At 39.1% G+C, this 16,581-nt stretch overlaps 1 non-coding gene across 1 annotated transcript; it reads left to right on the top strand.

The window, feature by feature from the left end:
* The first annotated feature begins 1,700 nt into the window (after nucleotides 1-1,700).
* LOC138428555 (U6 spliceosomal RNA) lies at nucleotides 1,701-1,807 on the top strand. The gene has a single exon (XR_011252495.1). It is a non-coding gene; the product is annotated as a U6 spliceosomal RNA (small nuclear RNA).
* The last annotated feature ends 14,774 nt before the right edge of the window (nucleotides 1,808-16,581 follow it).

The raw sequence follows: 16,581 nt of genomic DNA, 5'->3' as shown, positions 1-16,581 counted from the left end.
ACCCCAACACAGATCTAGAAGCTGCTTTTCCTGTGTCCCACTACAACTGCATCCCAAGTTCCCATGCTTCGGGCTGGTGCACGGGGATGACCCAGAGGGATGTTGTGGGGAGGGAGGTGGGAGGGGGGTTCATGCTCGGGAACGCATGTACACCTGTGGTGGATTCATGTCAATGCATGGCAAGACCAATACAGTATTATAAAGTAAAATAAACTAAAAATAAAAAGTTAAAAAAAAAACTGCATCTACATTAGACTGTGAGAGACAATGTACTTCATTGTTTGAGTCAAGATTTAAAAGAAAATGAAGTATAAGCCTGCATCTTCCTTCCCTAAATTAGAGACAGAAAATCAAGAACCCAGGAGATTTTACAAAGCAGTGGTCTTTGAAGTGAATTTCTTTACCAAATAAAATTCAAACAGGGGAAAATTCACTAGCTGAGAGCTAAATGATAACTTTTTTTAACTGTATTGCTGTTTACTACCCTAGCTTGTCAAAGTCCCAGAGGCTCTAGAGGTAATAAACAGGTGTTGCTGTCCTCCCATCTTTTCAAAGAGCACCGGTCCTGTCCTCACCTCGTGCAGCTGGATTCTGCATACCAAACCCCATAGGTGGAGCACAGTGCCCACCCACATGAGCCAATCTACCATTCTATGGTAATATGCTCTTTGCACAAAACTTTGTACAAAGGAATAGGATTGAGGTTCAGTGACTAAGAAAAGGCTTTGAAGTGCAAGGGATTAAGAATTAATCTTGGTAGCTGCTAGGGATCATTTGTAAATAGATCTCTGCAACTTGGAAATCATTTTCTGAAATCAGCAGTTGTGTAGCAAATTTGGATTCACCTGGTCCTCATAACACACTCCCTCTCATATGCTACCACTGACTTCAAGTCTTTCCTTGCAACAAACAGAGTTCCTAAGTGTTTCACTCCAACCCCAGGTGGAGATTTCCATGTAAAGCAAATATAATGTGATCATAGAAAGAAATCTATCATAGAAATTTGCCAGCTTGAGTGGTTCGAGCAGAGAGTTTTTGAAAACCAATACAAAAAAAGAGAAAACCCAATAGGACCCAAATATACATTCTGAACACAGAAATGAAAGTGAGGGGTACCTCCAGGGAAATGATGTGAGTTCCCATCCATTCTTTTCAATGACTCAATAGAAGTTAATTGGTCGTTTTTTTTTTAATGCAAGTAAATAGACTGATGACTAAACTGAGCACTGAAGAACTGATGCTTTCAAACTGTGGTACTGGAGAAGATTCTTGAGAGTCCCTTGGATAGCCAGGAAATCAAACCAGCCAATCCTTAAAGGAAATCAACCCTGAAGCCCCAATACTTTGGCCAACTGATGCAAAGAGCCAATTCACTGGAAAAGACCCTGATGTTGGGAAAGATTGAAGGCAGGAGCAGGAGACAGCAGAGGATGATATGGTTGGATGGTATTACCAATGCAATGGACATGAGTTTGAGCAAACTCCGGGACGTATGAAGGACAGGGAAGCTGGTGGTCTGCAGTCCATGGGGTTGCAAAGAATTGGAGAAACGACTGAGAAACTGAACAGCAACAAAAGACTGATGACAGCATGCTCTATGAGCCCACAGAAACTGCCATCAGAAACAGTTTACAAGTGGGAGATGGATCAAAATGATGCTAGGCTCCCATCTGCTCATGAACACATCAAAACTACAACCAGTGCTTGCTTTAACAGCACATATAGTAAAATTGGAATGACACAGAGAAGATTAGCATGGCCCCTGTGCAAGGATGACATGCAAATTCCTGAAGCATTCCATTTTTCTAGACAGCCTCTTCAATAGATGATGCTGGGGAAACTGGACAGCTACACGTAAGAGAATGAAACTAGAACACTTCCTAACACCATACACAAAGATAAATGCAAAATGGATTAAAGACCTAAATGTAAGACCAGAAACTAGAAAACTCTTTGAGGAAAACAAAGGCAGAACACTTGATGACATAAATCAAAGCAAGATCCTCTATGACCCACCTCCTAAAGTAATAGAAATAAAAACAAAAGTAAACAAGTGGGACCGGATTAAACTTAAAAGCTTTTGCACAGCAAAGGAAACTAAAAGCAAGGCGAAAGACAACCCTCAGAATAGGAGAAGATAATAGCAAATGAAACAACTGACAAATGATTAATTTCCAAAATGTACAAGTAGCTCGTACAACTCAGTACCAGAAAAACAACCAATCAAAAAGTGGGAAAAAGACCTAAAAAGACATTTCTCCAAAGAAGACATACAGATGGCTAACAAACACATGAAAAGATGCTCAACATCACTCATTATTAGAGAAATGCAAATCAAAACTGCAATGAGATATCACCTCACACCTGTCAGAATGGCCATCATCAAAAAGCCTACAAACAATAAATGCTGGAGTGGGTGTGGAGAAAAGGGAATGCTCCTGCACTGGTGGGAATGTAAACTGATACAGCCACTACGGAAGATGGTATGGAGATTCCTTGAAAAACTAGGAATAAAATCACCATATGACCCAGCAATCCCACTCCTAGGCACATACCCTGAGAAAACCAAAATTGAAAAAGACACAGGTATCCCATTGTCCATTGCAGCACTGTTTACAATAGCTAGAACATAGAAGCAACCTGGATGTCAATTGACAGATGAATGGATAAAGAAGTTGTGGTCCATATACATAACGGAATATTACTCAGCCATAAAAAGGAACACACTTGAGTCAGTTCTAATGAGGTGGATGAACCTACTAGAGCCTATTATACAGAGTGAAGTAAGTCAGAAAGAGAAAGATAAATATCGTATTTGAACACATATATATGGAATCTAGAAAAATGGTACTGAAGAATTTATTTGCAGGGCAGCAATGGAGAAATAGACATAGAGAATAGATTTATGGACATGAGGAGAGAGGAGGAGAGGGTGAAATATATGGAGAGAGTAACATGGAAACTTACATTACCATAAGTAAAATAGATAGCCATTGGGAATTTGCTGTATGGCTCAGGAAACTCAAATAGGGGCTCCATGTCAACCTCGAGGAGTGGGATAGGGTGGGAGATGGGAGGGAGGTTCAAAAAGGAGGGGATATATGTATACCTATGGCTGATGCATGTTGAGGTTTGACAGAAAACAACAAAATTATGTAAAGCAATTATCCCTCAATTAAAAAATAAATTATTTTTTTTTAAAAAAGAACTATACATAGAATGTCTCTCGCTAAAACCCACCTGGAGACTAGCAGGACAACCAAGGCTATAAAGGAAGATGCACCCATTGAGTTTGGTGGGAAGGGATGAGAAGTGATGTGGTCACGACCCACACCCCACACCCACACCACGACACAGAAGAGGAGGGGAATAGCACAGGCTCAGGCTTCTCCCCGTGCAGAGCGAGGGGCTCAAGCCACATGTTAGACATTACATCAGTGGAAAGACAAGCCCCTTTAGCAGGTTTGAAAACCACTGGGACTTACCAGAGGAAGAACCCGAGACTCTGCTCTTACACAGCACACACACATTCGTGTTTACACCCAGTCACAGAGACAGCAGACTGAAGACCTCCCGGGGTTCTTGCTGACTTGCCAGGAACACCCTAGGGCAACCCCCAGCCTGTCCCAGACTCCCACTCCAGCCCCTCCTGCTCTAGCTCTGCTCCTCACTAAGGCAGAGGTGGCTGTAGTGTGACACCAACCCCGCCATCCCCGAGGCAGCCTCTAACCAATGCACACATCAGGGGGAAAGTGAAACCAGCACGGAAGGGCAACCCCAAACCCTTATGCCCTAGTCACACCCAAACCATGGCTTCTCTGCAGGCTCAGCTGGTAAAGAATCCGCCTGCAATGTAGGAGGCCTGGGTTTGATCCCTGGGTTGGGAAGATCCCCTGGAGAAGGGAAAGGCTACCCACTCCAGTATTCTGGCCTGGAGAATTCCATGGACACAACTGAGTGATTTTCACTTTCACACCCCAACCCAAGGCTGAGAATGCCATCACATAACCAACTAGCTGAGGTCTCCTACTCAGGCCCTCCAGCCCCAATCCTGCCCTCCCTAGGCAGTGACAACCATTGAGCATAGGAGAAGCCCTATTTACACCAGACTCTGGCTCTAGCCCCACCAACTCCAGCTCTACTTTCCACTGATGCAACGATGACCAGCACACACCAGGGGAAGACACCGCTCATGCTTACCTTCGATGCAACTCCAAAGGCACATGACACAGGCAAAGTTGACAAGGCCACACCTTCAAGCCAGGACAGGCAACTGTTTCACCTAACTTCATAAAAAGAGAGAGAGAGTTAAACACAATGAGAAGACAAGAGAGTATACTTCAAAGAACAAGAAAAAAAATCTTGAGAAAAGCCTTAATGAAACCAAAATAAATAATTTACCAGATAGAGTTCAAAGCAAGGGTAATAAGAAAGCTAACTGAACTGGGGGAAAGAAACAAGTTAATATTTCTGATGAATATAAATGCAAACATTCTCAGCACAACATTGGCAAACCAAATTCAACACCATGTAGAAGGGATCATACACTGTGATCAGGTGGGATTTATTCAAGAGATGCAAGGATGGTTCAAAATCTGCAAACCAAACAATGTGATAAAAGAAGGATAAACATACAATCATCTCAATAGACACGAAAAAAGGCATTTGACAAATTTCCACATCCATTAGTGACAAAAACTCTCATTAAAGTTGATATGTAGGAAAATAGAGATAGCGTACAGTGGCAGAAATACTAACTTAAAGATTGGGTTCTGAATTCAAACTTAATCTCACTGAGCTGAAACACAATTAGAATACAAGCTATGTCATAACAACAGCTCTATCGATTCAAGCAATTCATGAATTTCACTGCTGAACATTTCCAAGTATACCTCCTTTTTACTATATATTTGACACACTCTCCTCTCTTCTCTCAAAATAAATGATATCATTTTAAAAAATCTTGAGATTACAGCTACTGAGATCTTTTAATTTTCTATGTTGGTATTTTCTGTTTAAATCGCCTCCTCCTTGCATCACTGGTGAGGGAAGTTACTTACCCTAGGGTTACACAGAGAGCCATAAGACATCCAACTCTAGACAGATGATATCAGCAACAATTATTTGTCACATAAAGGCATAGTCCAGAGGAGGAGGACACTATGCAGGGCCATAGGGCAGTTTTACTTAAGAACAGGATAGAATGAACAACCCAGGCTGTGGAAGGCAGATTTTGTAATATGGAGAAGGAAGGAAATCCCAAGTTTTCCACAAAATGATGTAATTTGTTTGTTTGAATAACTTGTGGGCTGCCAGGGAAATGAAACCCACTACTCAGAGATAAGCAGGAACTGCACTTGGTTTCTCTGATACAGAGGGTTGCTGGCTGGAAGGTTTTATCTGCAGAAGCAAAGTAGAGAAGGGAACTTGGATTGGACAACACAAGTCTCTTCCAACTTCCCCCAGATGTCAAGGCAACACATAATATTAATTTTAGGTCTGATACCACACTTAAATATACAGTTGTAACTAAAGAAAAAGTTGGCTTAAAGCTCAAGATTCAGAAAACAAAGATCATGGCATCTGGTCCCATCACTTCATGGGAAATAGATGGGGAAACAGTGGAAACAGTATCAGACTTTATTTCTTTTGGCTCCAAAATCACTGCAGATGGTGACTGCAGCCATGAAATTAAAAGACACTTACTGCTTGGAAGAAAAGTTATGACCAACCTAGATAGCATATTCAAAAGCAGAGACATTACTTTGCCGACTAAGGTCCGTCTAGTCAAGGGTATGGTTTTTCCAGTGGTCATGTATGGATGTGAGAGTTGGACTGTGAAGAAGGCTGAGCACTGAAGAATTGATGCTTTTGAACTGTGGTGTTGGAGAAGACTCTTGAGAGTCCCTTGGACTGCAAAGAGATCCAACCAATCCATTCTGAAGGAGATCAGCCCTGGGATTTCTTTGGAAGGAATGATGCTAAAGCTGAAACTCCAGTACTTTGGCCACCTAATGCAAAGAGTTGACTCACTGGAAAAGACTGTGATGCTGGGAGGGACTGGGGGCAGGAGGAGAAGGGGACGACCGAGGATGAGATGGCTGGATGGTATCACGGACTCGATGGACGTGAGTCTGAGTGAACTCCGGGAGTTGGTGATGGACAGGGAGGCCTGGCGTGCTGCGATTCATGGGGTCGCAAAGAGTCAGACACAACTGAGTGACTGAACTGAACTGAACTGAAAAAACACAAACTCTACAGATTCATCAGGCATAACTTTAGTCTCTATCACCTGTGAAATTTCTTAGCTATTCTCTCTCCTGAGGGAAAACTACATCCTCTGATCAATTGTACCTACAGCAATAGGGGAATTATTGTTCCTTTACATCCCTGACAAAGACTCAGGTTTATCACTGTCCCTCTGTACCCAAGAAAGCAGCTACTATTTTGTTAACTCAGCATGTCAACCCTGTCATGTAGCTAACAACTCTTATCCCATAGGTGTAATTTGTTTACAATAGTAATGAAGGTATACCCATGGCTTCAATACAGCTCTGGGGATGTTCAAAATGGAACATCATCAGTTACCATTTCATTCTTATTGCAAGATTTCAAAGCACTTAAGCCTCATGCTTCTTGAAAATTATTCTGAGAAATAATTTGCCCTCCGATACAAGGAAATTTATGCTTGTGAACTGTGGTGTTGGAGAAGACTCTTGAGAGTCCCTTGGACTACATGGAGATCAAACCAGTCAAACCTAAAGAAAATCAGTCCTGAAAATTAACTGAAGGGACTAATGCTGAAGCTGAAGCTCCAATACTTTGGCTAGCTGATAAGAAGAACTACTCACTGGAAAAGACCCTGATGCTGGGAAAGATTGAAGGCAAGAGGAGAAGGGGACAACAGAGGATGAGATGGCTAGATGGCATCACCAACTCAATGGACATGAATTTGAGCAGGCTCCGGGAGTTGGTGATGGACAGGGAAGCCTGGCATGCTGCAGTCCATGGGGTCACAAAGAGCTGGACATGACCAGCGACTGAACTGACTGACAAGGGAAAAGAGGACCAACACTACCTCTGTGATGACTATGTTGGGAAGATGCTTGAAATTACACGAAACACATTGAACAGATAAGAGTAATTAACCCATAACCACTAGATAAGCGCTTTGAATATGACTGAAAGGTTTAATTTCTTTATCCAGATTAAACATGCCCCCAGAATATTACTCACATTGTTCTTTTTCATGATACAAAAGTAAGTAATCCCTCCCAAATGATCACAAATTCTTAATTTTTAAACACCTGAATTGATGATATTGCACTCTATTTTGGAACTTTTAAAAAATCCTATAAAAAAGGGCCTGGTTAATAAATGTCCCATAGCCTAAGGGACTTCAACATGGAATCTTTCTCAAGTATTGTTAATAACAGAAACAAAACTACATTTCTTTACTCAAAATGTAGCTTTATATAGAGGGGTTATCTAGGGACACAAGATTTTGGAAGAGTACAAGCATATGAAACATCATCCATTCTCGCTTTAAATACCAAAATGCCAAAATCATTCAACTCTAGGAATGCTATCAAAAGTCAGAATCTTCAAGTAAATGAGCTGGATGCCTGTTAAGGAGTATAGGGGAAGGAAATGAACACAAAATGAACTATAATCAGGAGTCACCTGGCTGAACACATCTGATATCAGCTTTCAGGGTCAGAGCTACACATATTATTTACAGCAAGGTGCACCTGCTCTACAAGCAAAAGCCTGTGATGGTTTTCTGACCTCCCAGGTTGGGTCATGCCGACATACCAAAACAGATCTTAGTCTCCATTCCCTTAAAAAATGAATTTCTAAGCACTTGTGCTTCATCTGTGCTTCTCGACTTTCTTCCCTCCTGAAATTCCACTTGTTAAAGTCTGAAAGGTAATTTAATGTTGTGTAACTTTTGATTTATGGTTCTCCCCTCCTTCCTTGACACACAACTAGTACTTCTCTTTTATTTCTACCACAAAATAAATCATATGGAATTCCAAGAGAACTCTATCCACAGTTGGTCATTTTTAAAATCTCTGATTGGTTTCTATTGAGAAGTAAGACAAAACATCTAAAGACAGGCGAGAATTGTAGGGATGAGAAACAATTGAATAGCAAACTCACAGGCCAATAGTCAAATGATTTCTATAAGTAGGCAAAGGTGGTATAGAAAAGTTTGTTTCAGGTAGCCTTTGGTCCTTTCTTGTTTTCTTTGTCACCTCCTCTATTCCTGACTCCCCGGCCATCATTTTCCATAAAATGGGATAATTTTCATAAGAATACCTAGCATGTGGTTGGATTATAACACTCAATAACTTTCCTCTTTGCTTTGCCATGTACATACATATAAGATGAAGTCTAATAAATTTATTTACATCAAGATATCAATGACTTAAAAGTTCTGTCTTTGTAGCAGATGTGTTCTGTTGTAAGTCTGCCATGTACCTCTTCTCCCTCTTACACCAGTTAAATGTCTACTGACTTCAGAAAATTTCCCTTGCTCTTTTTCATACGTTCTTGGTAGGGCTGCCAACCATAGCACATCATCCTTACCCTAGTAAGGGCCAGTGGTCTATGGTAAGTTAACTGGATTCTACCTCCCTGAAATCAATCTAGAGCAGAGATTCTGAAGGGCAGAAAATCAATTGGCACCAAATTACTCATTGCTAGAAGCCAAAGAGAAATTCCACAGTTTCTGCAATTGACAACAGCTGTCCTAGCTCTGTGCCTTTTCTGAGCAAGGGTTGTTCACCTGTCTTCTATTCACTTCAGTTTCCTCACAATATCATGTCTTTTGCTTCAGTTTCCAGGCATATGCCCAAAGACACTTTACCTAACGCACCCTTCCCCAGATGAGGAAGTAGAGAAGAGCTTGCCTTTCTCAAAAGAGATCTAAAAGTCAAGATAATCATTCATCATCAAGGGTCAGAAAGAGATAAAAGTGGACAGAAATTTGGGTGGAGGAGTGAAGTTCACACTCCTTGACTAATACTGTATCCCTGACTTTTTGTGTTTATATGTGAACCGCATTAAAAATTTGCAAAGATTTTGCAATGTATGTAACTCTGTAGTCTTCAAACCGTTGCTTTCGTTTAGGGGCTCTGCATTTCCCCTGGGGCCTCAGAGTCTCTGCTGAGTCTTCTGCTTCCAGTCAGCTAATGAGGCAAAGAGAGAGAAGGTAAAGGATCACATGTGATGAAAAGATAATCCTGCGAGTGGCAATCACCATTTCCACACACATTCTGTTTGAAAGAATTAGTTACATGGTCCTACCTATGTGCACTCAGATTGGGAAGGTAGCCAAGATGTGTGTTCAGAAGGAAAAAGAAGTTTATGAGTTTGAAGCTAGCTATCTGCCACCACTTCACCCATTACACAGTCTAGCAATATGATATAAGCATTGTGCTTCTAAAAGCTATAGTTTGTGGTTAAACAATACTTCAGTTCTTACTTTAAAATTTTTCATCAACAGATAAAATATAAAATTTCTATAGCAGAGAATTTTAGAAGTTGCTTAGTTTCCTGTTGCTCCTTGTTCCTCTCTCCATGCATATAGCCTTTTGGTTATTTTCTCTATGATTCAGCTCCCATATTCATGGCCCTAATTGGAGAAAAGAATAAGCTGTTTCTTATGCATTGCCCAGGTGGACAGATATGACAAGTAAAAATAAGTAAAGGAGTAAGTAAATTTGTGTTATCTCAACAAGTTCCTGTAAAGGTTCCCTTTGGCCATCAGAATCTATAACCTACCTCTGTGACTCTGGAATAAAGCCTTAAAAAAAATCTCCAGTTCATGTCTATGCACATGTCCATAGCAGAGAACAATTAAACAATTGCTTAAAACTTGGTTTCATTCATTCTTCTTAAATAAAATGAAACATTCTCTGTGTATGTATCTATCTCCTATCTCTCCCTGTGTGTCTCTCTGTAGATGGATGGATGGATAGATAGATTATATAGACGGATGGAATCTTTCTCTGTCTTGGATTAAGAATAAGTAAAAATCAAATTTCTGGTTTGAAAGGTTAACTGAGCAGATAGCAAAAAACTGGTTATGAATTTAAGCTACTACATACAGAAAAAAACTAAGTGAGAGCTGTTTTCATCTGTATGCACATACAGATGAAATCTTTATGAGTTTTACAAAATCATGAAATAATGCTAAATAGTATGATGCATAAGAACTTATATGATGACATGATCCTCTACATAGAAAACCCTAGAGACTTCACCAGAAAATTACTAGAGCTAATCAATGAATATAGTAAAGTTGCAGGATATAAAATCAATACACAGAAATGCCTTACATTCCTATTCACTAATAATGAGAAAGTAGAAAAAGAAATAAGGAAACGATTCCATTCACCATTGCAACGAAAAGAATAAAATACTTAGGAATATATCTACCTAAAGAAACTAAAGACCTATATATAGAAAACTATAAAACACTGATGAAAGAAATCAAAGAGGACACTAATAGATCGAGAAATATACCATGTTCATGGATTGGAAGAATCAATATAGTGAAAATGAGTATACTACCCAAAGCAATTTACAAATTCAATGCAATCTCTATCAAGCTACCAGCGATATTTTTCACAGAACTAGAACAAATAATTTCAAGATTTGTATGGAAATACAAAAAACCTCGAATAGCCAAAGCAATCTTGAGAAAGAAGAATGGAACTGGAGGAATCAACTTGCCTGACTTCAGGCTCTACTACAAAGCCACAGTCATCAAGACAGTATGGTACTGGCACAAAGACAGACATATAGATCAATGGAACAAAATAGAAAGCCCAGAGATAAATCCACACACCTATGGACACCTTATCTTTGACAAAGGAGGCAAGAATATACAATGGAGTAAAGACAATCTCTTTAACAAGTGGTGCTGGGAAAACTGGTCAACCACTTGTAAAAGAATGAAACTAGATCACTTTCTAAGACCGCACACAAAAATAAACTCAAAATGGATTAAAGATCTAAATGTAAGACCAGAAACTATAAAACTCTTAGAGGAGAATATAGGCAAAACACTCTCCAACATAAATCACAGCAGGATCCTCTACGATCCACCTCCCAGAATACTGGAAATAAAAGCAAAAATAAACAAATGGGATCTAATTAAAATTAAAAGCTTCTGCACAACAAAGGAAAATATAAGCAAGGTGAAAAGACAGCCTTCTGAATGGGAGAAAATAATAGCAAATGAAGCAACTGACAAACAACTAATCTCAAACATATACAAGCAACTCCTGCAGCTCAATTCCAGAAAAATAAACGACCCAATCAAAAAATGGGCCAAAGAACTAAATAGACATTTCTCCAAAGAAGACATACGGATGGCTAACAAACACATGAAAAGATGCTCAACATCACTCATTATTAGAGAAATGAAAATCAAAACCACAATGAGGAACCACTTCACACCAGTCAGAATGGCTGCAATCCAAAAATCTGCAAGCAATAAATGCTGGAGAGGGTGTGGAGAAAAGGGAACCCTCCTACACTGTTGGTGGGAATGCAAACTAGTACAGCCACTATGGAGAACAATGTGGAGATTCCTTAAAAAATTGCAAATAGAACTGCCTTATGACCCAGCAATCCCACTTCTGGGCATATACACCGAGGAAACCAGAATTGAAAGAGACACATGTACCCCAATGTTCATCGCAGCACTGTTTATAATAGCCAGGACATGGAAACAACCTAGATGTCCATCAGCAGATGAATGGATAAGAAAGCTGTGGTACATCTACACAATGGAGTATTACTCAGCCGTTAAAAAGAATACATTTGAATCAGTTCTGATGAGATGGATGAAACTGGAGCTGATTATACAGAGTGAAGTAAGCCAGAAAGAAAAACACCAATACAGTATACTAACACATATATATGGAATTTATAAAGAGGGCAATGGTGACCCTGTATGCAAGATAGCAAAAAAGACGCAGATGTGTATAGCAGACTTTTGGACTCAGAGGGAGAGGGAGAGGGTGGGATGATTTGGGAGAATGGCATTGAAACATGTATACTATCATGTAAGAATTGAATCGCCAGTCTATGTCCGATGCAGGATACAGCATACTTGGGGCTGGTGCACGGGGATGACCCAGAGAGATGTTATGGGGAGGGAGGTGGGAGGGGGGGTTCATGTTTGGGAACGCATGGGCACCCGTGGTGGATTCATGTCAATGTATGGCAAAACCAATACAGTATTGTAAAGTAAAATAAAGTAAAAATTAAAATTAAAAAAATAAAAGAACTTATATGGCAGAATTATACAACATAGATAAAGATGTATATGTGAAGTTCAAGATCGTGGTTTGCACTAAAATGAAAGGAGGGGCATACAGGAAGGAAGGGGTAAGGGGGCAATTTAAGTTTACCTACAGAGATTTCTTTTTTCCCCTAAAAAGGAAAAGAACTTTCCAGAAAAAAACATAGGATAAAATCTTCATGATGCTGAGATAGGCAAAAATTTCACAGACAGGACACAAAACTTACAGGCCATAAAGAGTTAAATTGGACTTCTAAGTTTAAACTATCTGCTGTTTGTAAAACATTACTAAGATAAAGGAAAATTGGGGAAAATAATATTTACAATGCATGTATCTAACAAAAGACTTGGATCCAGAATGTATGCCTTCAAAATTATGACAAATAATCCTGTTTTTAATGGGCAAATGAATGATGAAAAACTGCATGATAAAATGCTCAGCATCATTAATCATCAGGGAAATGGAAATTAAAGCCACAACAAAACAGCTCCAACCATGAGAAATACCTAAAATTTAAAATGTTGAAAATAACAAGTACTACATGAGCATATAGAGCAACTGGAACTCTAATACATGGCTGGTGAGAATGTGAATGAGTACCACCACTTTGTATAAATGCATGACAGCTCCTTTTAAAGTTGATGACTTATCATACAACCCAGAAATTCTCCTTTACCATCTGAGCCACCAGGGAAAATGTGGCTCCCTCAAAACAAACAAACAAACACATGTCTACACAAATATTTGTAAATGAATGTCCATACACATATAGCCTTACCGATAATAGTCAAAACCTGAAAAAAAAAATACCCATGAACAGAGGGATGGATAAATAAATTTTAAAATATCCATACAACTGAACACTACTTAAAAAATTTAAAAATGTGATTAACTGATAAATGCAACAATATGGATGAATCTCAAAAACATGCTGAAGAAAGGAAGTCAGATACAAGTAAGTCATAATGTATGATTTAATCTAGCTAAAATTCTAGAATACAAATAAACAGATTAGAAAACTGGAGTGGGGAATTTGACCAAGAAAGTGCAGAGGAAAGTTTTGGAGGTAATGGACGTGCAATTTTTCTCGACTATGTGGTGGTTACACAGATATATCCCTTTACCAAAATTCATCAAACTAGATGATCAGAGTAGGTGCATTTTATTATGTATAAATCATACCTCAATAAAGTTGTGTTTTAATTTGAAAGTGAAAGTCATTCATCCATGTCCACTCTTTGCAACGCCATGGACTGTAGCCTCTATCCATGGGATTCTCTAGGCCAGAATACTGGAGGGGGTTGCCACTCCCTTCTCCAGGGGATCTTCCCAACCCTGGGATCGAACTTGCAACTCCTGCAGTGCAGGAGGATCCTTTACCATCTGAGCCACCAGGGAAAATGTGAAAAATATCAATACTTAATTCTGAATTTTGAGTGCTGTATCATTTAGGGTCCTGGCAAGAAGCATGGCAACCTAACTTGGGATTTGAAGAAACTTTAAGGAAGAGAATATTAAAGGATATATGGGCAGAAATAAAGAAGCAATATATTAAAGAATTCAGGGGCTTGCAACAACAGGCCAAGGCAGGAAGAGGAATCTGAGTTATCTGAATCCACATGAGCACTACAAGCACCAAACACAACCTCTCCCATCCTCTCAGACACAGGAAGGAGGTAAGAAAGAACACAGACATTTGGATTTCTTAACACTATTGGAGAAGAGGTACTAGGTAGCAGTGACCAGAGATAAGACTAAATAAGTTGGGTTTTTTTTTAAGAGGGCTGTTTTTTTTACAGATATGAATCTGTAGGGCTTTATAAGCCAAAATAAGGAGTTTGATCTTTAACCTGAATTCACTTAAGAGTTTCATGTTTCAAAAAATGCATGAAGATAATTCCATTTTTAAAAATTACTCTGATTTTTCTTTCTTAGATTCTAAAAATGGAATTGCTACTAAACAGGAATTTTTTCTTAGAGTATATATTGTACAAGTTTGATTTTTTTTATTTTAATTGGAGGCTAATTACTTTACAATATTGTGGTGGTTTTGTAAAATGGCATTAAACAACTTTTGTATATGAAAAAGTTAGTATATATTGTAGCATTATTAATAATAGCAGTAAAATTAGTATTATATATAAACTTCTGGTGAAATATCTTCTAGTTGTTTCAACTGTTTTCTCAAGCTTAGTCTTTGTTTTTTAATTTGATTAAAACTACTGAGTATTTATTTTCATAATTTAATTTGCTTCCCATTTGGAGAAAATGTTTTCAGAAACATTTTCTTCTTCATTGACTTTTTAAAATATCACTTTTAATTCATCTGAAATTAACTTTAGACTGTCATAAAATATGACAGCTATGATTATGACTGTGTAGCAAAGAAGACTTAGCAGTTTCTACTGTGTCTTGCACATAATGGGCCTCAATGGTGATATAAGATTTTGTCAGAGCCAATGATTATAATAATTTGCCCATGTGCTTTCATGTTGTAGGCATCACTTCTATCATTAATTACACTGGAGTATTCATAGCCCAGTGTTACAATAACAAGATGCAGTCATTTTTCATTAATTTTTAAAATTCTGTAATCTATTAATCATGATCAACCATCTAAAGTTAACTTTTAAGATAATGAGCTACTTTAAAATTTTAATTGATTCATGAGTCATCTGTGAATTTTTAAGGGCAATAAGTGAGTTTTATTGCCCTACATACCAAGAAGAAACATGCTACTCAGAATGTCTCCTCATTTACCTGGAAAGGAACACCTTGGCAAATTATTTAACCAATGAGGATGTTCAATCCCATGTTTTCACGGCTCAGAATCTTTTGTTCAAGAACATGGGAAAATAGGGACTTCCCTGGTGGTGTAGTAGCTAAAAGACTGTGCTCCCAGTAAAGAACACAGGAAAATAAGTCCAGTGGAGACATTTGTGGTAAAATGACAGAGAGAAACTGTTTCTCCAGGATACCTCTGCTCTTCATTATTTAGCAGTAACAAACATGAACACGAACCAGAAAAGTGCCTGGAACCAAATTTAGAGTGAATGAAAAACATAAACATATCTTGACATCATCAGTAGCTATATCTTAATTCTAAACCAACTCACCATATCTCTAGACCATAAAGTTTCTGCCTAGCATAATGGGGAGCCCCTCCATTCCAGCTAATGCAGCAAAGCCATACAGGAAAGAGAACAAAGTGTCTGGGAGTAGGTGGGTTTATAGACAGGAAGCCACAATCACTGGGTGAGAAAGAAGCTTTGAGAAAGCAAATCTCGAATGTCCATTCTTTTACAATAAACACTCAGATTTAGGTTATCTCTAAGAACTTGGGGACTATGGTATAAAAAAGAAAGGAAAGATTCTAGGCTATTAAACCAGTGAATGACCAAGTGCAGAATCAGCCAGAGAGACAGCACTTAACATGTCTCCAGAAAGCTCAAATGTAATAGTCCAGACATGCTGACACCTCCAGCATCTGCCATGTATGTGGGCAGGGGGACAGGGAAGGGCAGGGGGACAGGGAAAAACAGAGGGGTGATCCTCAGCAGTATCTCAACATCCCTTATAAGGATGTGGGAAATGTTTCTGCAGGCAGAGAAGAAGCCCAGTGGATACCAACCTTTGATGCTCCTCAACACTGTCCCCAAACACAACTCATTCCCATTACACCTGCTGTTATTAGAAGCATCCATTCCCAAGAGGGTGTGTTTCCTGCCCCTCTCTACAGACAACATTGCAGAATATTGCAGCAGCCATTTCTAAAAACCATGTAAAACATTTATTCAATGTATCTATTTCAGCTTTGGGTGAATAATACATTCAACATAGTGCAGAGAGTAATCAATACCAAAGGCTATACAATGAAAAGTCAGTCTTCCTCTATTGCCGATCCCCAAGTTCCCTCCCCAGCACTGCTGCAATTTCATATTTCATGAGCATCCATCTGGAGATATTCTAATATAACATCACAAATTATAGATATATACTTTTCTTTAAACGAATAATAGCATTTGTATAGATATATCAAAGAGATCTCTCATTTTGCTTTCAGCTGGCTAGGATTCGATCGTGTGGCTCTACCACAGTATTTATCAGTTAAGTGTGTTAGTCACTCAGTAGTGTCTGATTCTTTGTGACCCCATGGACTGTAGCCTGCCTGGCTCCTCTGTCCATGGGATTTCCCAGACAAAAATGCTAGAGGGGGTTGCCGTTTCCTCCTCCAGGGGATATTCCTGACTCAGGGATT

The sequence above is a fragment of the Ovis canadensis genome, chromosome 23 (assembly GCF_042477335.2).
Source record: "Ovis canadensis isolate MfBH-ARS-UI-01 breed Bighorn chromosome 23, ARS-UI_OviCan_v2, whole genome shotgun sequence".
Lineage (NCBI taxonomy): Eukaryota > Metazoa > Chordata > Mammalia > Artiodactyla > Bovidae > Ovis > Ovis canadensis.
This window is presented reverse-complemented; position numbering and strand designations above follow the sequence as displayed.